Source organism: Cavia porcellus, unplaced genomic scaffold (genome assembly GCF_034190915.1).
Source record: "Cavia porcellus strain 051 isolate PalLab524CR breed Dunkin Hartley unplaced genomic scaffold, mCavPor4.1 scaffold_5, whole genome shotgun sequence".
In the NCBI taxonomy this organism is placed as follows: Eukaryota; Metazoa; Chordata; class Mammalia; order Rodentia; family Caviidae; genus Cavia; species Cavia porcellus.
Window position 1 is genome coordinate 55154888 of NW_026947488.1, and position 19142 is coordinate 55174029.

At 55.4% G+C, this 19142-nt stretch overlaps 1 long non-coding RNA gene across 1 annotated transcript; it reads right to left on the reverse strand.

Annotated features, from left to right (window-relative positions):
- Positions 1 to 286: 286 nt before the first annotated feature.
- On the reverse strand, positions 287 to 14757 carry LOC134476088 (uncharacterized). Its single transcript, XR_010047560.1, has 3 exons — positions 13903 to 14757; positions 8306 to 8454; positions 287 to 7881 (listed from the first exon to the last, which is right to left on the reverse strand). It is a non-coding gene; the product is annotated as an uncharacterized LOC134476088 (long non-coding RNA).
- Between the last annotated feature and the right edge of the window lie 4385 nt (positions 14758 to 19142).

The following is a 19142-nucleotide window of genomic DNA, read 5'->3' on the forward strand; positions in this document are numbered from 1 at the left end:
CTCTCTTCTAACCTCAGACCAAATTAGCCTTCCAAATTACAGGCTGCATTTCCTCCAAATCGGAGATGGTTAAGGCTGAGCTCTCCTTCCTGCTTCCTGTTCAAGCTGGGCCATTCGCAAGGACCTAGATCACATCAGGAAACAATTCTGGACACATGTACCTCCCTCCCCCCAGTACAAGGATCCCCAGATCCCACACCCCAGAACTGAGCACTTGGGGGCAAACCTATGCCCTTCTGGGGTCTGATAATGAGCCTAGAGCCAAAACACCGGTCAGGGCTAGCCCTGAGTTTGAAGGCATTTATTTATTTATTTATTCATTCATTCAACAAACACTTTGTGAGTATGTTCTCTGGGCCAGACAGTGCGCTGAGCCTCTAGACTGAGTGGCAATGGAGGTGGCAGTCACAGAGACAGGCAGGGACAGGATAGAATGAGCAGGCTCTGTCAGGGAGTAAATGGTGGCTTTGAGAAGACCTGGTGAGGTTAGGGAAGGTTTCCTGGAGGAAGAGGCAAATGCACTGAGACCAAAGGATGAAGGTGCCCTTACCTAGGCAGAGAGAGGAGAAGATGATTCTAGGAAGAGCACAGAGTACAGATCCCAGGAGCGGAGAGTGAGACCTGTCACAGCAGCAAGAAGTGGGCAGAAGCACTGGTCCACCCAGATCAGAGGACCTTTTGGCCAGCTATGTGGCAGCATTGCATTGGATTTCCTCCGGACAGGACCAGAGGAGTGAGAGGCGTGTGTGTGTGTGGTGTGTGTGTGTGTCAGCAGGGAAGGGTGTGGGATCTCCCATTCTGACCATGGACCTCAGACCTCTGGAGAAATACTTAGATTTAAAAAAAAAAAAGAAAGAAATACTTAGATTTTCTGAAATTAAAGTATCTTCTGCATTTTTACTAATTGGTTAGAGACTTTAACTGTTTTTATTTTATAAGATGGTTATTCTAAATGTTGAGAATACCTGCAATTACTGTGTGGTGCTGAGTGCTGAAAAGGTAAGGAAACAACCACCCTGAGTTAGCCTCCTTCTTTGTCTCGGGAGGCAGGGCAGGGATAGAGAGGGTGGGGACCTCCCAGCAGCATATAGCCAGTGACCAGCTCCAAGGGCAGGAGGGAGAGGCTGTTAGAGCTGCAACAGAGCACAGGGTACCTGCTGGGGGAGCAGAAGATGGGAGCTCATATCACTTGCAGACCTCCCCCGACACAGAGCTTATTGCTTCCCTGGCTGCCTGCGGGAAGCCCAGGAGCAGCTTGGGCCATCCTTCCCTGAGTCAGGGCTGCTATCCTCTAGTTCCCACTCATGGGTGTCTGTATCCAAACTGTCCCCAGCTCCACCCTCAACTTTCTGGCTTCATTTCCTTTGCCCAAGCTGAGGCTGGGTGGAGGTGATTCTGTGGACAGGACCTCCGAATGCTGGGCTGATCTGTCCTAAGTGCATGGAGCTGGCAGCTGTGTCCATGATGGTTGAGGGCGGGATAGGATGAGGTGGGGGTTCCAGACCATAGCCTCCCCAGCTGGCAGGCAGCACAGTCTGCTTCCTGCATGCCTGACTTACATCCTGATGTCCTCCTGACAGGGCAGAGTCAGGCCTGACCAAGCCGAGGACACAAGCGCACAGGTATTGACAGGTCCAAACAGACAGCTTCACAGGCATAGACAGACAGTAGGGCACCCCACACAGCATGCATTTGCTTGGCTTCTGACCTGGGTCTCATCCTATAGTGTGGATACTGGGCCCTCAGAAATAAATTTGATACAGACCTAACCTCTGCCCTTAGGAGCATGAGGTTTGGATAGGCATGGGGGAGACAACAGAACAAATGAAAAACCCATAACCCTGGACATACTCGAAAAATCAGCTCCAGACTTTGGGATCAAAATCCTTCAGAATCCATCTGGTATCTGGCAGCCAGATTGGGACTGCTCAGACTCACCCCTGACCTCCTGCGTCTTCTTCATGAACTGTGGCTTGTGCGCTGTTCACTTCCACCCTCCTTCCTGCCTCTGCCTGGGAGCTCTCAGCTCCTCTCCCACTTTAACTGCACCAAGAGCTCTCAGATTTTAAGGGTCCTTCTGGCCGTCTGGCCTTTGCCCAGGTTTTTCTTGCTACCTGGAATGTGTTCTGTCTCCTGTCCTCCTGATACTCATGGCTTTGCTGGGCAAGGGCCCGTGGCTCTGACAGATGCTCTGGTGCCTGCCTGCTCCGGCCCCCTCTCCTCCTCAGAGCACCCCGGAATACATAATTAGATCGTCCAGGATGTGCTTTCTTTCTTTTTTTTTTTTTTTTTTTTCCGGGGATCGAACTCATGACTGCCTGCTTGCAAGGCAGGTACTTATGCCGCAGGATGTGCTTTCTTGATTGATATCTGCCTGTGCTACTGAGAGGGGGCTGAGATTTTCTTGGTTGCTGCTATGTCCCATCACCTCACCCATAGGCTGATCCCAGAGCGTGTGCTTAGTAAATACATGCTGAGCACTGAATGCAAGTAAAAAGAAAGAAAGAAAAGAGACCCCTGCTCTTTCTATGAATAAGGAGCCTAAGTTCGGGACACCAGGCTGCTCACAGTGCCAGTGTGTGCACTGTGATGGTGCAAAGGTGGTTGCTGGGTGTGAAACGTAACCAGCTCCCAGCCAGCCCCAGCATCAGTGCACTGGCTGGTTCCGGGACAGCTGTAAAGTGATCAGTGACAGCAGGGACATGTATTGAGAGTTACTTTGGCACAAAATAAGTGAGAAATTTTTTTCAATGAAAAAATATTTGCAGGTGAGAACTCAGGTATGCAAGCAGGTGGAGCCAAGCTTCATTCATCAACAGATCTCTCTCTCTCTTTCTGTCTTTCTCATTCTGGGAATTGAATCCAAGGCTTTTGCACTGAGCTATATCCCCAGTCTCTCCACCCCCTTTCTTTTTTTATTTTGAGACAGCATCTCTCTAAATTGCTAAATTGCTCAGACTGAGCTTAAACCTGCAAACCTCCTGCCTCAGCTTCCCAGACAGCTAGGATTTCTGGCTAACAGGTATTTTTTCATTGTGACTATGTTGCAGGGGATGGCTGAGCACTGAGGCTGTGGACAGACAGAAAAACAGACAGACTGCCTTTGCCAACGTGGGCATCAGGCTGCAGCTGGGAAAAGAAGTAGGCCTGGCCCTCAGCTCTTCGACTGAAGGGAAGGGAAGATTTGCTCTTTTGTGGCCTGTTCACTTTCTGAATACTGCTTCTATCTGCAGAGAGGCACAAGCTGACTCGGTCCTGCAGGACCCTTGGAGCGCCCATCCCTCTGTTGGGGTCCTGTGTCAATGGTCCACACTGTCTGGAGCTGGCATTCAAGAAACCACTGGCTCTTGCATTCCTCTTCTATGCACGCTGTTCCACGGCCTCATCCACGGGATCCAGGCCCCAATTTGTGGCTAAAAGCCACATACAGCTCATGATTCAGAGCAGACCTTCTCTGCTACAGGTCATAGCTCAGTGTCCTGATGGCCAAAGGCTGTGTAATGCGTGAACTGGGATAGGGGTGGGGTGCAGGGCATGGGGCCCTCTGGAGGAATCTGGGACTCACCTTCCCTTAGAATCTCCAAGGCAAGACCTTGCCTCCCTCTTCAGATCAGATCCCCTACCGCCTTTAACAGGAAGGTGACCAGCAGCAGGACAGCCAGCCTCCCTGGGGGTTAAGCCTTTTCCCTACCAGGCATCCTTGGAGTCAAAGGCCCAGGATCCTCAGGGGCTGTGCTGATGAGTCCAGTCCAGGCAGGGAGGGCCCTGAAGGGCACAGACAGACCTTTCCTTGGACACTGGGATGTTTATCAGGGAGATAAGCAGTAGCCAGAGGGCAAGGTTGGGGGAAGGAGCTGTCTGGAGGAGATAACTGCAGTCACCCGAGGGGCAGGGAAGGAGGCAGTCACATCCCTACCTTGGGCCACCTAGACTCCACACCTGCAGGCCACAGACGCACAAGGCTATCTGTGAACAGGTTGCTAAAGCTGTGGTAGGCATGGACATGCTTGTTCTTAGTACTCTGTGTCATGACAGGACACCTGAGATTCTGCTTCACCTATCTACAGACAGAGAAACTGAGGCCTAGAGAGCTGGCTTTGGGCTGCCCTGAGCAGAAGAAGCAAACACAGGGTCCTATCCCTGGCCCAGGAAAGTGCGGTGAGCACCTCCATGGTACAGGGTTACTGGGAACTCACTGTGGGTATCCCCTGTGCCACCTGTGAGTGACTGCTGTGCTCCGCCTCCTGTCCTGTGGACAAGGCTTTGTCCTCGTTTTCCAGTTGGAGACTATGTCCAGAGAGGTGTGGTCACCAGCCCAATGCCATGTCCCTGGAAAGTGACTGAATGGATATCTCAGTAGTGAGCAAACCCATGAACTTAAGCCTCAGCGCAAGCCCCTGGAGCGGATCGGGCCCACACTCAGAACCCCGAGTGTGAGTCTAGCCAGCCTCCTGCCAGGACTGCCAGATGTGCTGGAGCTTCATGAGGAACCCATGGAAAATGACAGCACTCCCTCTGGGAGCTGAGAAGTAGAGTCCAGGCCTAGAATGGAGGGAGGAAGAGGAGGGGAAAAGGCAGGGAGACCCTTACCTGGGTCAGGAGCCTTGTGCATTATGGACACAGGGCAGAGACTTTGGTGGTTCGGGCTTTGGAGCAGGCCAGGCCAAGGGACTCCTGGTCATCCTCAAGCACGGACTCTCTACCCAACATTCAAGGCAGTGAACCTGACCCAGAACCAGCAGGGAGCTTTTCTGGGAAGTATTTCCTACCCCAGGAGCCTTGGAATTCATTTGTCGTCCATCTGGCAATGAGAGTCCTGCAAGAACTGTAAGGGGCCTGGAGCCTTTCTACCCCTGGTCTCTGGCACGCTCTCTCTCCCTCTGACTCTCTCTGTCTCCTTTCTTTTTCTTTCTTCTTTCTTTTTTTCTTTTCTTTTCTTTTCTTTTTTTTGAAACAGGCTTTGTTATGTAGTTCAGGCTGTCCTTGAATTTGCAGAATCTTTCTGCCTCAGCCTCCCCAAGGGCTGCAGGAACTACCATGCCTGCTGGCACGTGACCACTTTTCAGGAAGTTCTGGTTCTCTCTCTGTCTCTCTGTCTTTCTCTCTGTCTGTCTGTCTGTCTGTCTGTCCCTCTCTCTCTCATCTTTTTTAGTAATGGTGGTACAGGGGCTTGAGCCCAGGGCTCTCACAATGAGCTAAAGCTCCAACTACTTTTTCCTTTTTAATTTGGAGACAGCCTCTCACAGAGTTGCCCAGAGTGAGCTTGAATTTCAACGCTTCTGTCTCAACCTCCCAGACTGCTGGGATTACAGGTGCCTGCCCCCATGACCAGCTTCTGGATCTTCTTTATCCTGAGCCGCACTGGGAAGGGACAGGTCCTGGATCTCAAAAGGAGGCTATCCTAGGGCCTATCAACAGAACATCATGCAGAAAGGAACGCGCAGGGGCTGTTAGACAGGGGACAGCTCTCCCACACCAGCACCCCAGGAGACTCTGACACCTGGACCAATGTTTTCTGAAATCTGGTCAGGGACTCCTTGCCCCCATGAGGTCGAGTTCTTTGGAACACAAGGGTGCAGAAGGCAGGTGCCAGGCTCCAAACCTCAGGGCACGCGTACCTGGCTACCCCGAAAACCCAACACCAGGCCCAGGTACCCTTCTTAAAAAGTCCCACCCTCGCCAATTGTTTTACAGGTGGGTGGAGGCATTGCTGGCTGCCGGCACCTGGACTGGGCAGTTCCAGAGTCTCAGAGGACAGACCAGGCAGATGACAATAATACTGTAAGCAAAAGAAACCCTTCTGATCCGGCACTATCCCAGACCGGCAAGCTCAGCGTCCCAGCCTGCTGCCATCTAATTACTCCTCACAACGCTGTGAGGTTTGCACAGTTTATAATCTTCACGGTGCAGCTGAGAAGCTAAGATCCAGAGATAGCTAGGTGTAGTGGTGCGAGCCTGTAATCCAGCACCTGGGAGGCTGAAGCAGGAAGATGGCTCTGAGTTTGAGGCCAGGCTGGGCTGCATAGTGAGTTCAAGGCCAGCCTGAATTACAGTGTCTCAAAAAACAAAAATCAAAAGCAGAGAGATTACCCCCTTGCCCAGTGTCACAGGACATCTTGAATTCTCGTGCCCAGTGCCTACCCTCACAGGGATGGAGACACTCTGAATTTGTCTCACTCATAAGCCTTCCCCTGGCAAAAGACTCAGCACCAAAAGGATCCTCATAGAGGATGCTGGGAGACCTGTGAGGCTTGCCACAGGACCCCAAATGGGAGCACCTGGCAGGTGGCACAAAGAGCGGTCCCAGCCTATCCCAGCAGGGAGAGCGCTGCAGCCACTGATCAGTCCCACCTGTGTAACACACGCACTGTGGGGACAAAACCTGTGGTGCCACTGGAATCACAGGGGACAACTAGCTGTCCACATGCTGGGGGCGCATAGCTGAGTCCAAGGGCCTCCCTCTGCATACCCTCATATGCCTGCACACACACATGGACCTTTACGGGGAGACTCTGTGGGCACAGGAGAGTGACTGGGCCTTGGTACCAGGTGTAGTCCTGGGCCAGGCAGCAGCAGCCTGGGGGCTTTGGCTCTGTAGCTGCAGTAGCCTCTTCTTCCTTCTGTGTTCCTTTCCCCTGCTTGCATCTACCTCCCTGTCACCTCCGACTTGCTGCCTTGGTCACATATGGTGACCACTCCCTTCCCAGAGTCCCACATGGCATCTGTTTGGGGGCAGGTGGTTTCAGACTCACTTCAGTTGTACTTCCAGCCTGGCTTGGGCTGAACATGGACAGGACGGACAGATGAGCCACGGGCCTTGGGGCCCCGTCCTTCATTAGCAGACCTGTGCCTGGTCACGGTGTGGGAGGATGCCAGAGCAGTGGCACCAGAGGACGGAGAGGGATGAAAAGGTGGATGGAGACCCAGGGGCAGGGCTGCTGCGGCACAGACGTGGCCTTCCAGGGCATGTCGTGGCCCGATGCACCTCCATCTCTCCCCTGGCCAGCACCTGCCTACGGCCCTGGTAACTAAGGTGAGAGAAGTTAGACAGCTTCTGGCACAGGATTCCTGTGGCCCAGGGCCAGACCCAACATTGTGCCAGGCTCAGTTTCTCCATCTGCTAAATGGGGCAACACGATGGCACACTGCAGGGAAGGTCCACAGGTACCACCCAGACCAAGGAGACAGCCCCAAGCACTGCTTAGCCCAGCCAGGCCCTTCTCACCTCTGCAGCGCTCAGCACTGTCTTCCTTAGACAATAGATGTGGAAGCTGGCTTGCCTAAGGCTATTCACCCAGAGCATCAGGTTTGACTGGGTCTAAGTGGAGAGGGCCTCCAGGACAGGCCCAGAACAGGGACTACTGGACCCTGTGGGGACCAGAGGAGGCCCCACTTCACCACCTTCATGGTACCAGCACGCCAGGGTCAACTCAGGTCTGCACATCTTAGTTTGAGAGAATTCCAGCCTGCCACAGAGCACTCTGAGAAGGAGACATGAGTCACTCCCCAGAGGCTCTCTGCTGGCTTGTCCAGGGCAACTCTGAAAGCCTGAGGTGCAGCCCCAGGTGGGTCCACCCTCGGCTCTGCCAAGGCTGGTCTCCCCGCCACCTCCCTCTTTCCAGACCCTGTCTATCTTCTCCCTGTCTCCCTGGCCTTGATGAGGTCTAGGCTAGAATTTCAGCAGCTGGAGTCTAGGGGGCCCCTCAGGTTTCTGGTGCCCGCACCGACGCTGACTAGAGGATGAGGAAGGAATCCACACCACGAGGAGACTGCTGTGGGCTTTCTCTGAGGCTTTTCCTGGATACTCGCCTGCAGGTTTTGGGAGGAGCAGTCAAGGTTGGAACCGGGCTTGGAGTCTCCAGGCCAGAGGGGAGGCTTGCTCTAAGGAAGAAGACACAGGGGTTAATCACAGAGGCCAGCCAGGAGGTGGAGCAGTGCTGGCTTTTCCTCATTTGCTGGGGGGCAGGGCGAGGCATCCATTCATGCTCCTGACTTCCTGGGAGCCTGGCCAGCCCTCTAAGCAGGCTGAAGGCCCTCCTGCTGGGCTGTGCCTGGGGGCTGCAGCAGGGTCCTAGGACAGCCTGGGTTTGAAGAAGACACCACCCCTGGTGTCCTAGGGTCCATCTGCCACCTCCTGAGGTACAGTCATACCTGTTTGACTCCTGGCCAGACTAATCTGCACTGCTGAGCAGTGGGGAATAGGGCTTGGAGCTCAGAGCAGTATCTGCTGAGAACAGACCTGGTACCCAGCTGCCACCTTCCTCTCCAAGGATTTGGAAGGTTGTCCGGGGCCAACCTCACTTACCCCTGTCACCTTCCTGTGCCAGTACCCAGGACAGGCCTTCCTCCATTCTTGCCCCTCAAGCAGCACTTCCTCACCCTGTCACCCCATCCTGACAAGATGAGTCTGGGCTTGTGAGTGTCTTCATTTGAGACGCAGAACACGCCACACACCTGTGGAAAGTAGACCCAAGGCTATGCATGCAAAAGGCTTCCTTCAGGCCCGAGCAGAGCAAGGCCACACCAATCAAGTCCGCACCAAGGTTCTGCTCAGACGCTCCCCATTCTCCCACTTCCAGTGAGGAATCGGGCTGACTGGGATCAGTGATGTGTCCAAGGTCACACAGCTATAGGTAGTAGAACTAAACTCCTGCCTGGTCACCTGATACCTGTAGGCTGGTGTCCCCTGCAGTGACCTGTGTGGCCCCTGCAGAGGACATCTGAGGCCTGTGTGCACAGGATTGTCTTAAATCAGGATGCCAGGGGAGGCGCTCAGTCAGGCTGCCTGTCTGTGCATTCAGCCCTGAGGCTGGGTGGGCGGGTGGCTGTCACCAGGCACTGGAAACTCTGCAGACACCCTAGCTGCCCCAGAATCATTCGCTTTGGTCTAAAGGTGAGACAAGGTGAGAGGAAGTGGGGGCCAATTTAAATTTACCCCCCACTTTCTCCAGCTAGGGGCCCCTGCCGCAGCAGTGTGTGTCCTCTCCAAGGTGAGCAGCCTTGCCTGCAGCAGGCAGGCTCCTGGCGCACCACTCTGCAGCTCAGTTTGAGAATTCCAGGCACATCTTTTGGTTGCGGCAGTCTGTGGAGGCAAAGCCAAGGCCTGGGCTGCAGGAACAGGAGAGGCCAGAGCAGACGCCTCCCTGCACCTGCCCTGGCACCTGCAGCAGCACCATGAGGGGTGATCCCACCAAGCCCTAGGAGGACAGACAATTAGCCCCTAGGATTACCCGCAGGCCTACACCCCTCTTCCTGCTCCCAGGCCTCCAGGGCTCCCTCTGTCCACCTGCAGGGTCACAGTGGAGTTTCCTGACCTGGTGTCTCAACCTCCTGTAAACAAGGCCATCTCGCTGCCCCACAGATGGAGTGAGCGATCTCTTCTCTTGAGAATGGGACTTGTGTGCTGTGTGCCTGCAACAGAGCCCAGCTCACAGCAGGGCTAAACCTGCAGCCTCCTCCTCCATGAGCTCCTGGGAGCAGGCATCACATCTGGATTTCTGACAGGGACACATGACACTGGACAGATCAAGTCTCTTGTCCCTCTGCTGTCCTCCTTACCAACCAGCCTGGCTCTGTCCCTTGGACTGACAAGGAACGCACAGGTCAGAAGTTCCACTTATCTCCTGCTAGAAAAACAGAATTCATAAGCAGCCTGGAGGCAGGAGGAGGGAGAAATGACAGCCTGAGGCCTGTGCAGGGCTTTCACCTCCTTAGGACCTAATAGGGAGGGAAGGAGGGCAGCCTCATCAGTGTCCGGTCACCCTGAGCCATAGCTATGCAGGAGCTAGGAATGGCCAAAGAGAAGGGGAATAAGGGAGATGCTGATGGACAGGTCCCTGTGGAGTTCCAAGGCATCTCCTAACCTCTTCCCCAGGGAATCAAAACCTAACACCTTCCCAGAGACTCTTAGAATGGAGCAGGACCTGGTTAAGCCCTGCAAGGAGAAAGAGCCTACTGTTCCAAGAGGGGACCCCAGGGATGGCAGTGGCTTTCAAAGACAGGAGGAAATCTGAGCAGACTCCCTGGAAGAGGGGCCTGGGAGACCTGAGTTTGGGGAGAGAGGAGGCCTCAATCCCAGGGTGATGGAGAGTGGATAGGAAGGGCATAGGTATGGGACATGGCCCCGAGCAGTGGTCGCATACAGTGGGAGCATGATGGGCTTGGTCCTGTGAAAACACAAGCTTGGGAGAAGGTAGACACCAGGCACCGGGGCTGATGTGAGCCAAGGATCACAGACCTTCTCCCTTCAGGTGAAAGATTTTCTCAGGGCTGATTCCAAGACTAGAGCTGCTGGGTTAAATGTTATGCATATTCTTAGGCCTTTGATTCACGTTACCAAATGACCTCTGGAAAGCGTCTCCACTTCCCGTGCCCTGACTGGGTTATGTGGCATCTGGGAAAGGTCATCCCACTCTGTCCTGGAAGCTCAGCCACAGCTGGGACTTGGGACAGGGACACCTGGGCCCTGCACTGGCACTGACACCAAGGCCCATGGCCTTCCCGGCCCCTGGCTGGCTCTAGCACCTCCTGCTCCCTCTGTGGTGTCTTGGGAGTAGGTGGCCCTGCCTCATAGAGTCTCAGAGGGGGTCTTGCAGACAGACAGGCCCTTGTGGCACCGTGGGCAAGGTAGAGGGCACAACCAGGACATTTACCTCAGTCTGTCCTTGGAAGAGCCCATGCCAGCCTGAAGAGCAGCCCACCAGCTGGAACACAGAGAGACTCAGAATAGGTGAGCTCTGGGGTAACCAGGTCTCTAAGCCTCCCGGGAGCAGGGCTAGACCCCAGGACAAGGCACCCCTTTGCTATCCCTTCTGCCCAGGCAAGGGCTGGATCTTTGAGGTCTGTTGCATCACATCCCAATTGCTGAACTCTGGGCCGTAGTGTTCACACTGGCAGCAAAAGGGGAACTTCATGGAGGAGCTTAGGGAGATGGTATGAAGACATTACACCGGAGCAGTGGTCACTGCTGGCCCCAGATGTCAGGGGGAGAATCCCTGTGAGCTGACTAGTCACTGGCCAGGCTTACTAATGTGCTTGAGGCCCAAGGCCACCTCCCTCCAGCTAAGACCCCCTCTTTCTCATCTCTGTCCCCTGAGGCCCTGGCCCTGGGCACAACAGCCCAGCAAACTGCTCCTCCCACCCCTTTCAGGTCATCCACACCTGGAAGGTAGCACTTTCATCCCTTCTGTCCTCCAGCTGGGGCCCACTGCAGAGTGGCTACTGGGACAGCAGTAAGACACCTTGGAATCTAACAAGGACAGCCACTCCCAGCACCACATGCCCCTGGGCCCCCAAGCGCACCCATACCTGACGGGACAAGTGTCTCTATCATTCTCATGGAGGCCCAGAGAAATGGAGTAGCTGCCACGGGTGGGTCATTTTTGAAGGTGGGGCTGCAAACCAGTCCAGTCTGACAGCAGCACCAGACCCTCAGCTTGGCCACACGGTTCTCCCTACTGAGACGCTGCCTCTCAGGATGCCACTCAGCCTGGCTCTTTCCGGAGCGTTTGTTCACCATCCATCTCTGAGCTGCCTACAGCCTTTGGGGAGGACATGGACTTACTGAGTAAGGCTGGCAGCCAAGCCTAGAGAGGGCAGAGCTGGCCCTGCTCCCACAGGTCAGAGCCACTCACAGGCCCAGGCAGCAGTGGTGGCATGCACAGAGACTGGTGGGTAATCGGGAATTTCAGGGGCTGGGCTGCTATGCCTTTCTGCCTGCTCCAGCCTGTCCCCTACATTGGGCTGCACTTTCGGCATCCCCAGAGCTTTATTGTTTGGCAAAGATGTTTTCAGGTAACTCAGTGGAAACTCCAAGCAAGTGTGTGCTGATTTGGGGCCTTTGAGGTGGCCTTGTGATGCCACATCTCCTCACTTCCGGGACACTATCACCTGGCCCAGCTGTGAAACTGCCAGGCCTTGCTATCTGAGCATATTTGTGTCCTCTGCAGAGTGACCATTCATAAGAGACAAAATCTGAAAACCGAGGGGAATTCCCTCCTGAGAACTCTCAGCAGGGTTGACTGGAGCCTGCTGATCCACAGCTGCTGATGGGTTTGTCCTAGAGTCTGAACCTGGGTCCAGTCGGTGTGCAGTTTCAGGGGAGATTGAGGCCCAAAAAGGGCAGGGACCTCATTGCAGGCCCATGACCCATGAGGGATCAAGCTAGAGCCAAAACCTAGAGCCTCTGCCTCGCAGCCTGCTGAGGATCTCTGAGCCATACACCTATCCCTCAGGCCTCAGCAGCCCCTCTGTGTAGGGCAGGGCCAGGAGGGGCAGCCCCAGTGCGTTAGTCCGGGCTTGCTCTACTCCCCAGCTGTCTTGAAGCAGACCTGACCTCTGTGATTCCTGAACAGACACCATCAAGGGTGATCTTAAGAGTAAAGGTGACTGAAACTGTGCTCAGAGCCTAGGCCTTGCTCTTCTGCTGAGCACCGAGCACTTCATGCCTCCCAAAATCCTGGCCTTGATTGGGCATAGAGAGCCTAAGGACTCCCACAATTAGTAGCTGAGAAAGAAAGATTAGCAGCTGAGTCAGAGGGGCCCTTGGCCAGACTTGGGTGGGAGGGCACCTGCTTCCACCCCCAGGATAACCCCAACATCCTGCAACCAGGGCAGTGCACCCCCACACATGTGCTCGTAGGAGTCCTGGCCAGTAGCCCAGATGAGGGGTGCCAGGGCAGGCAGGCTCTGGAAGGGCTGGGCTGGGCATTTCCTGCTGACGGGTGCCAGGCTCCACTCCCCCAAAGGGATGATTCTTTCATCTTAGTCAGAGGAAGTTAAGCAGGGCAAATGGGCAACCACGTGTGTAGTGCCGCCAGGTGTCCACAGTGCAGTGACGGGCAGGAGTAGGGACTACAGAGCAGGCCCTGCCCTGCAGGTTTCCCACACCCACACGTGCCTGCCCTCCACACCCAGCCTGCTGCCTAGGACCCAGGAGGCCAGCCTGTTGCCAGGTAGCAATGGTGACCAGCTCCTTCCTAACCTGGTTGCTCTCTCTGCTCTGCCCCTCACCCACTACATGGTTTACATGGCCACTTTACCTCTGAGCTTGGGTTCTTGTCTGCAAAGTGGGAGAGACCTTAGACCCCCTGTGGCCCCTAGTACCTCTCTCCCTTACATCAGGAGCCCACTCTCTCAGTTAATGTCTCTTGGGCCCCTGGGTTGAGAAAGCCTCCCAAGGTCAGTCAGGACCCTGAGCTGCAGGGCTCTCCCCATGCAGGGCTCTCTCTAGAGAAGTCTGCTTGATTGGTTTATGCCATGCAGGTGCGCCCAGAGTAAGCCCCAGACCCATCTGCCTTGAGGCACCACCACCATTGCTGTTTGCAGAGCTAGAGCAGGAGGACATCACCCATCTCCTGCCTCTGATGATATGGCTTGGGCCCCTGATGCCTGGATTCTTGGGCTTTTATCTACCCCAGCCTGGCCACAGAGGATTGTAGGCATAGCTTCTGTGTTGGTGCCCAGACTGTGACCTGTTCACTTAGAGTAACAAGAAGCTGCCTGCCCCTCTTCAAGCCCTTAACAAGCCCTGGCCAAATTAAGGAGGAAAGAAGCATGAAGATTACAGTCCCAGTTCCCTGTCTCCTAATCGGAGGAGACAGAGGCAGGGCTAGGCAGGGCAGATAAAATCCTGGTTCTCTGGGCTGCTGCACAGCCAGGTGCCCACAGAGGGCTGACGGTAGCCCAGGTATGAGCAGAGCTGGCCTTGTATGAGTGCGCATTAAGCAAGGTTAGTAGGAGCAGAAACCCAGGCGTCTTCTGCTCTTCCTACCTAGTGGGACTGAGGCTTCTTCCTGGAGTCCAGGGCTGGCTGGGGACAGAGAGCATAGGTGGAAGGTTTGTGTCCTCAGGGTGGCACATGTGGGTGAAGCCTCACAGCCCATTTATCTCAGCCCTTCCTACCTGTGGAGACCACGGTCAGGAGCAGAGCCTAGCATCATTAGAGCTGCCAGGTGAGCCAGGAGGGGATGGCAAGGAAAGTGAGGGGGTCTCTGGGACAATCAGCTGGACCAGGAGAAGAGAAGGTCCTGGGTCTGGCCAGGTGGGGCCGCCGGCCTCTCTTCCAGGCCCGGGCTGTGTGGGGGCAGCAGGGCTCAGGCGGGCGGGCTGTTGATCCAATCCAACAATGATGAAACGGCCCCTTTGTCCTGCGGCGCCAAAGTTGCTGTGACTGAGGAGGCGTGACGTGAAAGGGTCATTGTTCCCACTTGGGCAGCCACTCAGGGAGCTGGAGGACCAGCCCAGGGTAGGCTTCATGCCAAGACTGCAGCCCTGCCTGCTGCCCGTGGCTGCTCGGAGTGTCCTGGGCTCTCTGCCTTCCACTCTCGGCCTGGCTCACCTCCCCTAGTGCTAGCCTGGGCACAGATGTCCTTCTTCCACCTGGACGCCCCGAGCTTCTCCAGTCTGGAGCATGATATTGTAGCTCCTGAGTGAGGCATTTGCCCAATACTGGGCTGGTCTGCCTTCTTCATACCTAGTGAACCCCGTTAGGCAGGACCCCTGCAAGTGCCATGGAGAGCTTGGAGACTAAAGCAGGGGCTTGTCCTAGAGCAAGGAAACATGCAAGTGACATTCACATCCCGAGGTGGTGGCCTCAGGAATGTCCTCTCCTAACCCCCACCTGGCAGATGAGGCAAAAGATCTTAGAGGAGGAAATCGGGTGGCCCTAGGCCACACAGCAGGGGCTAATCTACGGATGCCAGGCTAGACTCCCCTCCTTGACGGATGTCCTCCTCTCCGGACACCTGGAGCTCTCTCCTCCCCATTCCCACCCCTCTTTTTCCCTCCAGTCACTTCCCCTGAGTAACTGCTCCCTGAGATCTTTCCAAAATCCAAACCCAATCAGGTTATGCCCAGCTTCAAACTGACTCCAGCCCACTATGCCCAGAGAAAATTCCAGCTGTTCGGCTAGCCTTCAGGTCCTCCCTGCACACAGCAGCTGGGGTGGGATCACCCACGCCTGCCTCCCACAGCTTTGGGCAGGAACACACACCCCTGCAAACGTCTCTGTCTTCTCAGATTCTGCCTCCACCCTTTGCCCCTGTGTTCCTGCCTGCCTTCAGCTAGGTCAAACTGCCTCTGGCCTTGGGGCTTGGGGCCATTGTGCTCAGGAGCAGTGGGTTGAAGCCCAAGCTGGAGGCCCCTTCTCCCCATCCCAGGTGTCCTGGCTGGCTCCAGGGCCCAGAACACTTTGCCTGGGCTCTCCAGTGCCCCCAGCAGCTGCTGGCATCAGGGTCAGTTTGACCAAGGCTCGTGAAACCCTCCTCCAGCCCAGAGGAAGCTCTGGCTCCACGCTAGCATTTTTTTTCCCTGGAGAGACAAAGCTAATTAACTGAAAGGGTTTAATTAATCAATTAGTGTGGCCTCCAGACCCCTCCACTTAACCGTGGCAGTAGCAGATCTTTCTGAACAGGAGTGGCCAGAGCCTTCTCTGGCTGGAACCTGCCAAGAGGGTGAGCAGGCACCAGGGTGGGCAGAGTGAGCTGGTGAGTCAGAGGCGCAGAGGTGCCTGGTCCCACTTCCTTGGCACCACCAAAGGCCCGGGCCAGCAGGAGAAGCTCAGACAGATGAGGAAACACTGAAGTAGGCGCTCTGCCATACCTCAGGTACACAGGTTCCACAGGCTAATGCCCCAAGCTGGGCATGTTTCCAGAGGTGCCCAGATACTCAGCTAGAGGGGCTGCTGGATCTAGCGCCAGGCTAGCAGGTCTCCAGGGGTGGGCTACACTAGGGGAGGGCACAAGATCTGTCCTGGGGAACAAGGTTAGAGACGGCTTCCTGGGGGAGGAGGCCACAGAACTAGGCTCAGGGAAAGAGGAGCCAGGGGTAGCCACTGGACGGGAGTGGGGGTAACATGTGTTCCGGAGGAGGAAGTAGCACTCAGAGCCCGGAGGCAGGAGTTGCTGGTGGTGGTTCATCACTAGAATTTGTCATCCTTTCTGAGAAGCCTCCAGACTGCCTTGCCCGAACCTTGCCGCCTCTCGGTCCTCTGGCCTGCAGCCTCAGGACATCCCTGACACCACCCTTCCTCTCAAGCCTCACCCCCACCTGCTGTTGCTGGCTCTCCTCCTTGGCTTCCCATTTCCTGTCCAGATAACACAGGTGTGTGTTGCCTTCAGAGATGTGCCTCCAGGTCCCTTGCCACCAGGTACTGCTCTCCCGAGTTGGTACAGTTGTTAGGAAGACGAGAAAGGGCCCAAGGCCCCCTAGCATCTTGGGCATGGGGTAGCTGAGAGCAGGGACTTCCAAATTAGCCAGACCTGTGTCTGGACCTCAGTGTGGCCCCTTCCTGACATCTGTCTTTAGGTGCTGGGAGCATAGCTCAGCGGTGCAGCGCCTGTAAGGCAAACTGACATTTGTCTTTGCTGCTGTGTCCCAGATTCCTCTGTGACCACCCTGACAGGGCACCTGGGGGGATTAAATGAGTTTATCATGTAAAGCCTGCAGGACATCCTGGCCCAGTGCAGGGCCCATGCTGTGGCTAACATTGTTGATACTGTCACTGTTCTTAGAGCTGCAGAGGACCAGGCATGTGAGCACACCTCCCAGGCAGGCCAGTCAGGAGGGTAGCCAGCACAGAAAGGGGCTCCAGTTGATGACAGATGGCCCCAGCCCTTGGCTGAGCCCATTACACGTGCCTGGCATAGTCAACACTTGTCTTCTCTAAATCAGTAACAGTAATAATCCGCTGTGAAAGATCAACAGTCCTGCTTCCTACCGGAAGCCAAGTCAGGAAAATGGAGCCCAGATGTTTGCCACAGAAATGACACTTCTGGGCATGAGGTTCAAGGAAAAAGTCTGAGATGCAGGAGATACCACCCCTACACTCCCTGCCAGCAGTGCCAAAGGGACAAGGAGAAGTGAGATCACCAGAGGGCCAAGCCATTAGGGAAGGGCACGGTACCCAGCCTCCTCTTCCTGGGACTGTGGAGGGAGCTGGGGACAGCTGAAGCTGGGCATGGCTCCTATAGTCTTTATAAGCACTGTCCAGAGACCCTGGCCCCTTGGCTGGGGAGCTGGGTGCAGGTTGTGGAGGGCTGGGTGTCCACAGAGGAGCCAGGCTGAGGATGGGCAGGTGTGGGAAGAGGGCAGAGGGGGTCTACAGACAGTGCAGTAAAGAGGCTCAAACAATCCCAAAACTAAAGCACAGAGGGGCTGATGGTGGGGCTGTGAGCAGGGGCACCCTCCCCCGGCTGGGTTGAGACCACGTTCTCAACTCTGGCCTGCTCAAGGACTGCAGAGGGGAGGAGGGAAGAGGCACCTGGTAGAAGTGGCCCTCCCCGAGGATGGGTAGGTCACAGCTTGGTGAATATCCTGTAGCTCACATTCCCAGGCTCTGAGAGGGGCCATGGGGCACACAGTCCTGGGACTCTCAGATGTGCAGGAGGATGCTGGTGACACTGCCTCTCTCTGGATGCTTGGCATGGGGGTGCAAGTGAGGGATGGAACAGGTTCCCCTGAGGGAAGGGAGTTGGGATCAGCACTAGTACATCCCCTGGCTAAGACTCATCTTTGTTATTTTATCTATCCATCTATCTATCTATCTATCTATCTATCTATCTATCTATCTATTTATTTTTGAGGGTCTCACTTTGTAGTTCTGACTGGCCTTGAACTCACTGTGCAGCCCAGGCCAGCTTAAACTCCCAACGATTCTCCTGTCTTGAGTGCTGGGATGACAGGTGTGCACCAACACACCCAGCAGGCACATCCTTCTGCATGGCATGGCTATTGCTTTCAGACTTGGACACAGGCAGATACGCTGGGACTCTTGGCTGCACCCAGGTTCTGCAGCTGGGTCTTTTTCTTACCATCTCCTCCTAGGTCACATGGTCTGGGCCTCCTGAGCCACCCAGAACAACTGTGCCCACCTCCTCACTGTGCAATGACATGGGCATGCAAGTGAGGGACAGGGCACATTTGTCCTCTAAGCTACTCTCCACTCAGCAGCTCAGGCTTCTGGCAGTGACAGTCACCCCCAGCCCTTGGGCTTGAAGACTTCAGAGGCCCCTACTCCTTAAGGAGGCTCTTCCCCAGCCCCTGCCTGTATGGAAAGGCACTTCTTTCTCTTCTGCCTGCAGCTCTGAGGTGAGAGGAAGTGGTCACAGAGAATGTCACAGGCAGACTGCACTGTGGAGCTCTCTAACAGGGCAGCCCCAGGGACTCCTGCTGGGGCCGGTGTACTATGTCACCTGTACGGCTCCTCTGGCTTGGTTGGAGACCCTGGGCTGGGGCCTCCCAGAGTTGCTAATTTTGTGTGGTCTTTAAGGGCTACACCCAGGCAGGGATGACTTCACCAGGACACACCCAGAGAAAGGAGCTAAAGTCAAGGCAAGCAGCACCTCAGCTGCCACGGGACCTGCTTGGACTTGCTCAGTCTGACGAATGAGAAGCTGTGTGTACACATGTGTGAATGTGTCCCTCACAGGGCCAGAGGGCTTAAACCTGATGGAAGAGGCGGGGCTGGTGAAAAGACTGGGGGTGGGGAGCAGGCAGGAAGGGGACTGGGTTCTCCTCACTCTATACCACTCCAGGACAAGACAATTTTGAGCCATCTCAGGGTCCTGTGTCACATGCACCAATCCTAGGGGGCCTCTGGGAGGAGACAAGGTGTCTATGTCCTGTGGAGACCGGAACAAGCAGGGAACACTGTTGAAGATTAGAACCTGGGTGTCCCTGGGCTCCCTCCAGAGGAGCCCGCCTCCCACGCAGGACTGGGGCCTCTGCTAATGGTTTGGCGCTCCAGACACATCCTGCTGCAGAGGTGACCTGGTGCTTAGAGCAGCACAGGGAGGGGGGCAACCCAGCATGGGATTGCTGCCTGCTCCACCCTGCCTAGACCCTCACGATAGGCAGGCTCCATGGGGGCAGCAGCAGGACAGGCTCCTCTCTTGAGGCTCAAAGCAGGACCACCATACAACCTGCTCATTCTTTGCTGTCTCCTGTTCAGACCTCTTTAAGTGACCACTCGACAGTGCTACAAGTTCCTCTGGGTGTCCAGCCTTACTCACTCTTGCTGGTGTACCCGATTTATTTATCAGAGGACAAGTTGAGGGTTCCATTATCCTGCCACCCAGTCTGACATCACCAAGCTTTCCCTGGGGCACATTCCCACTCCTAGGACTGCCCAGCAGCACAGGAGG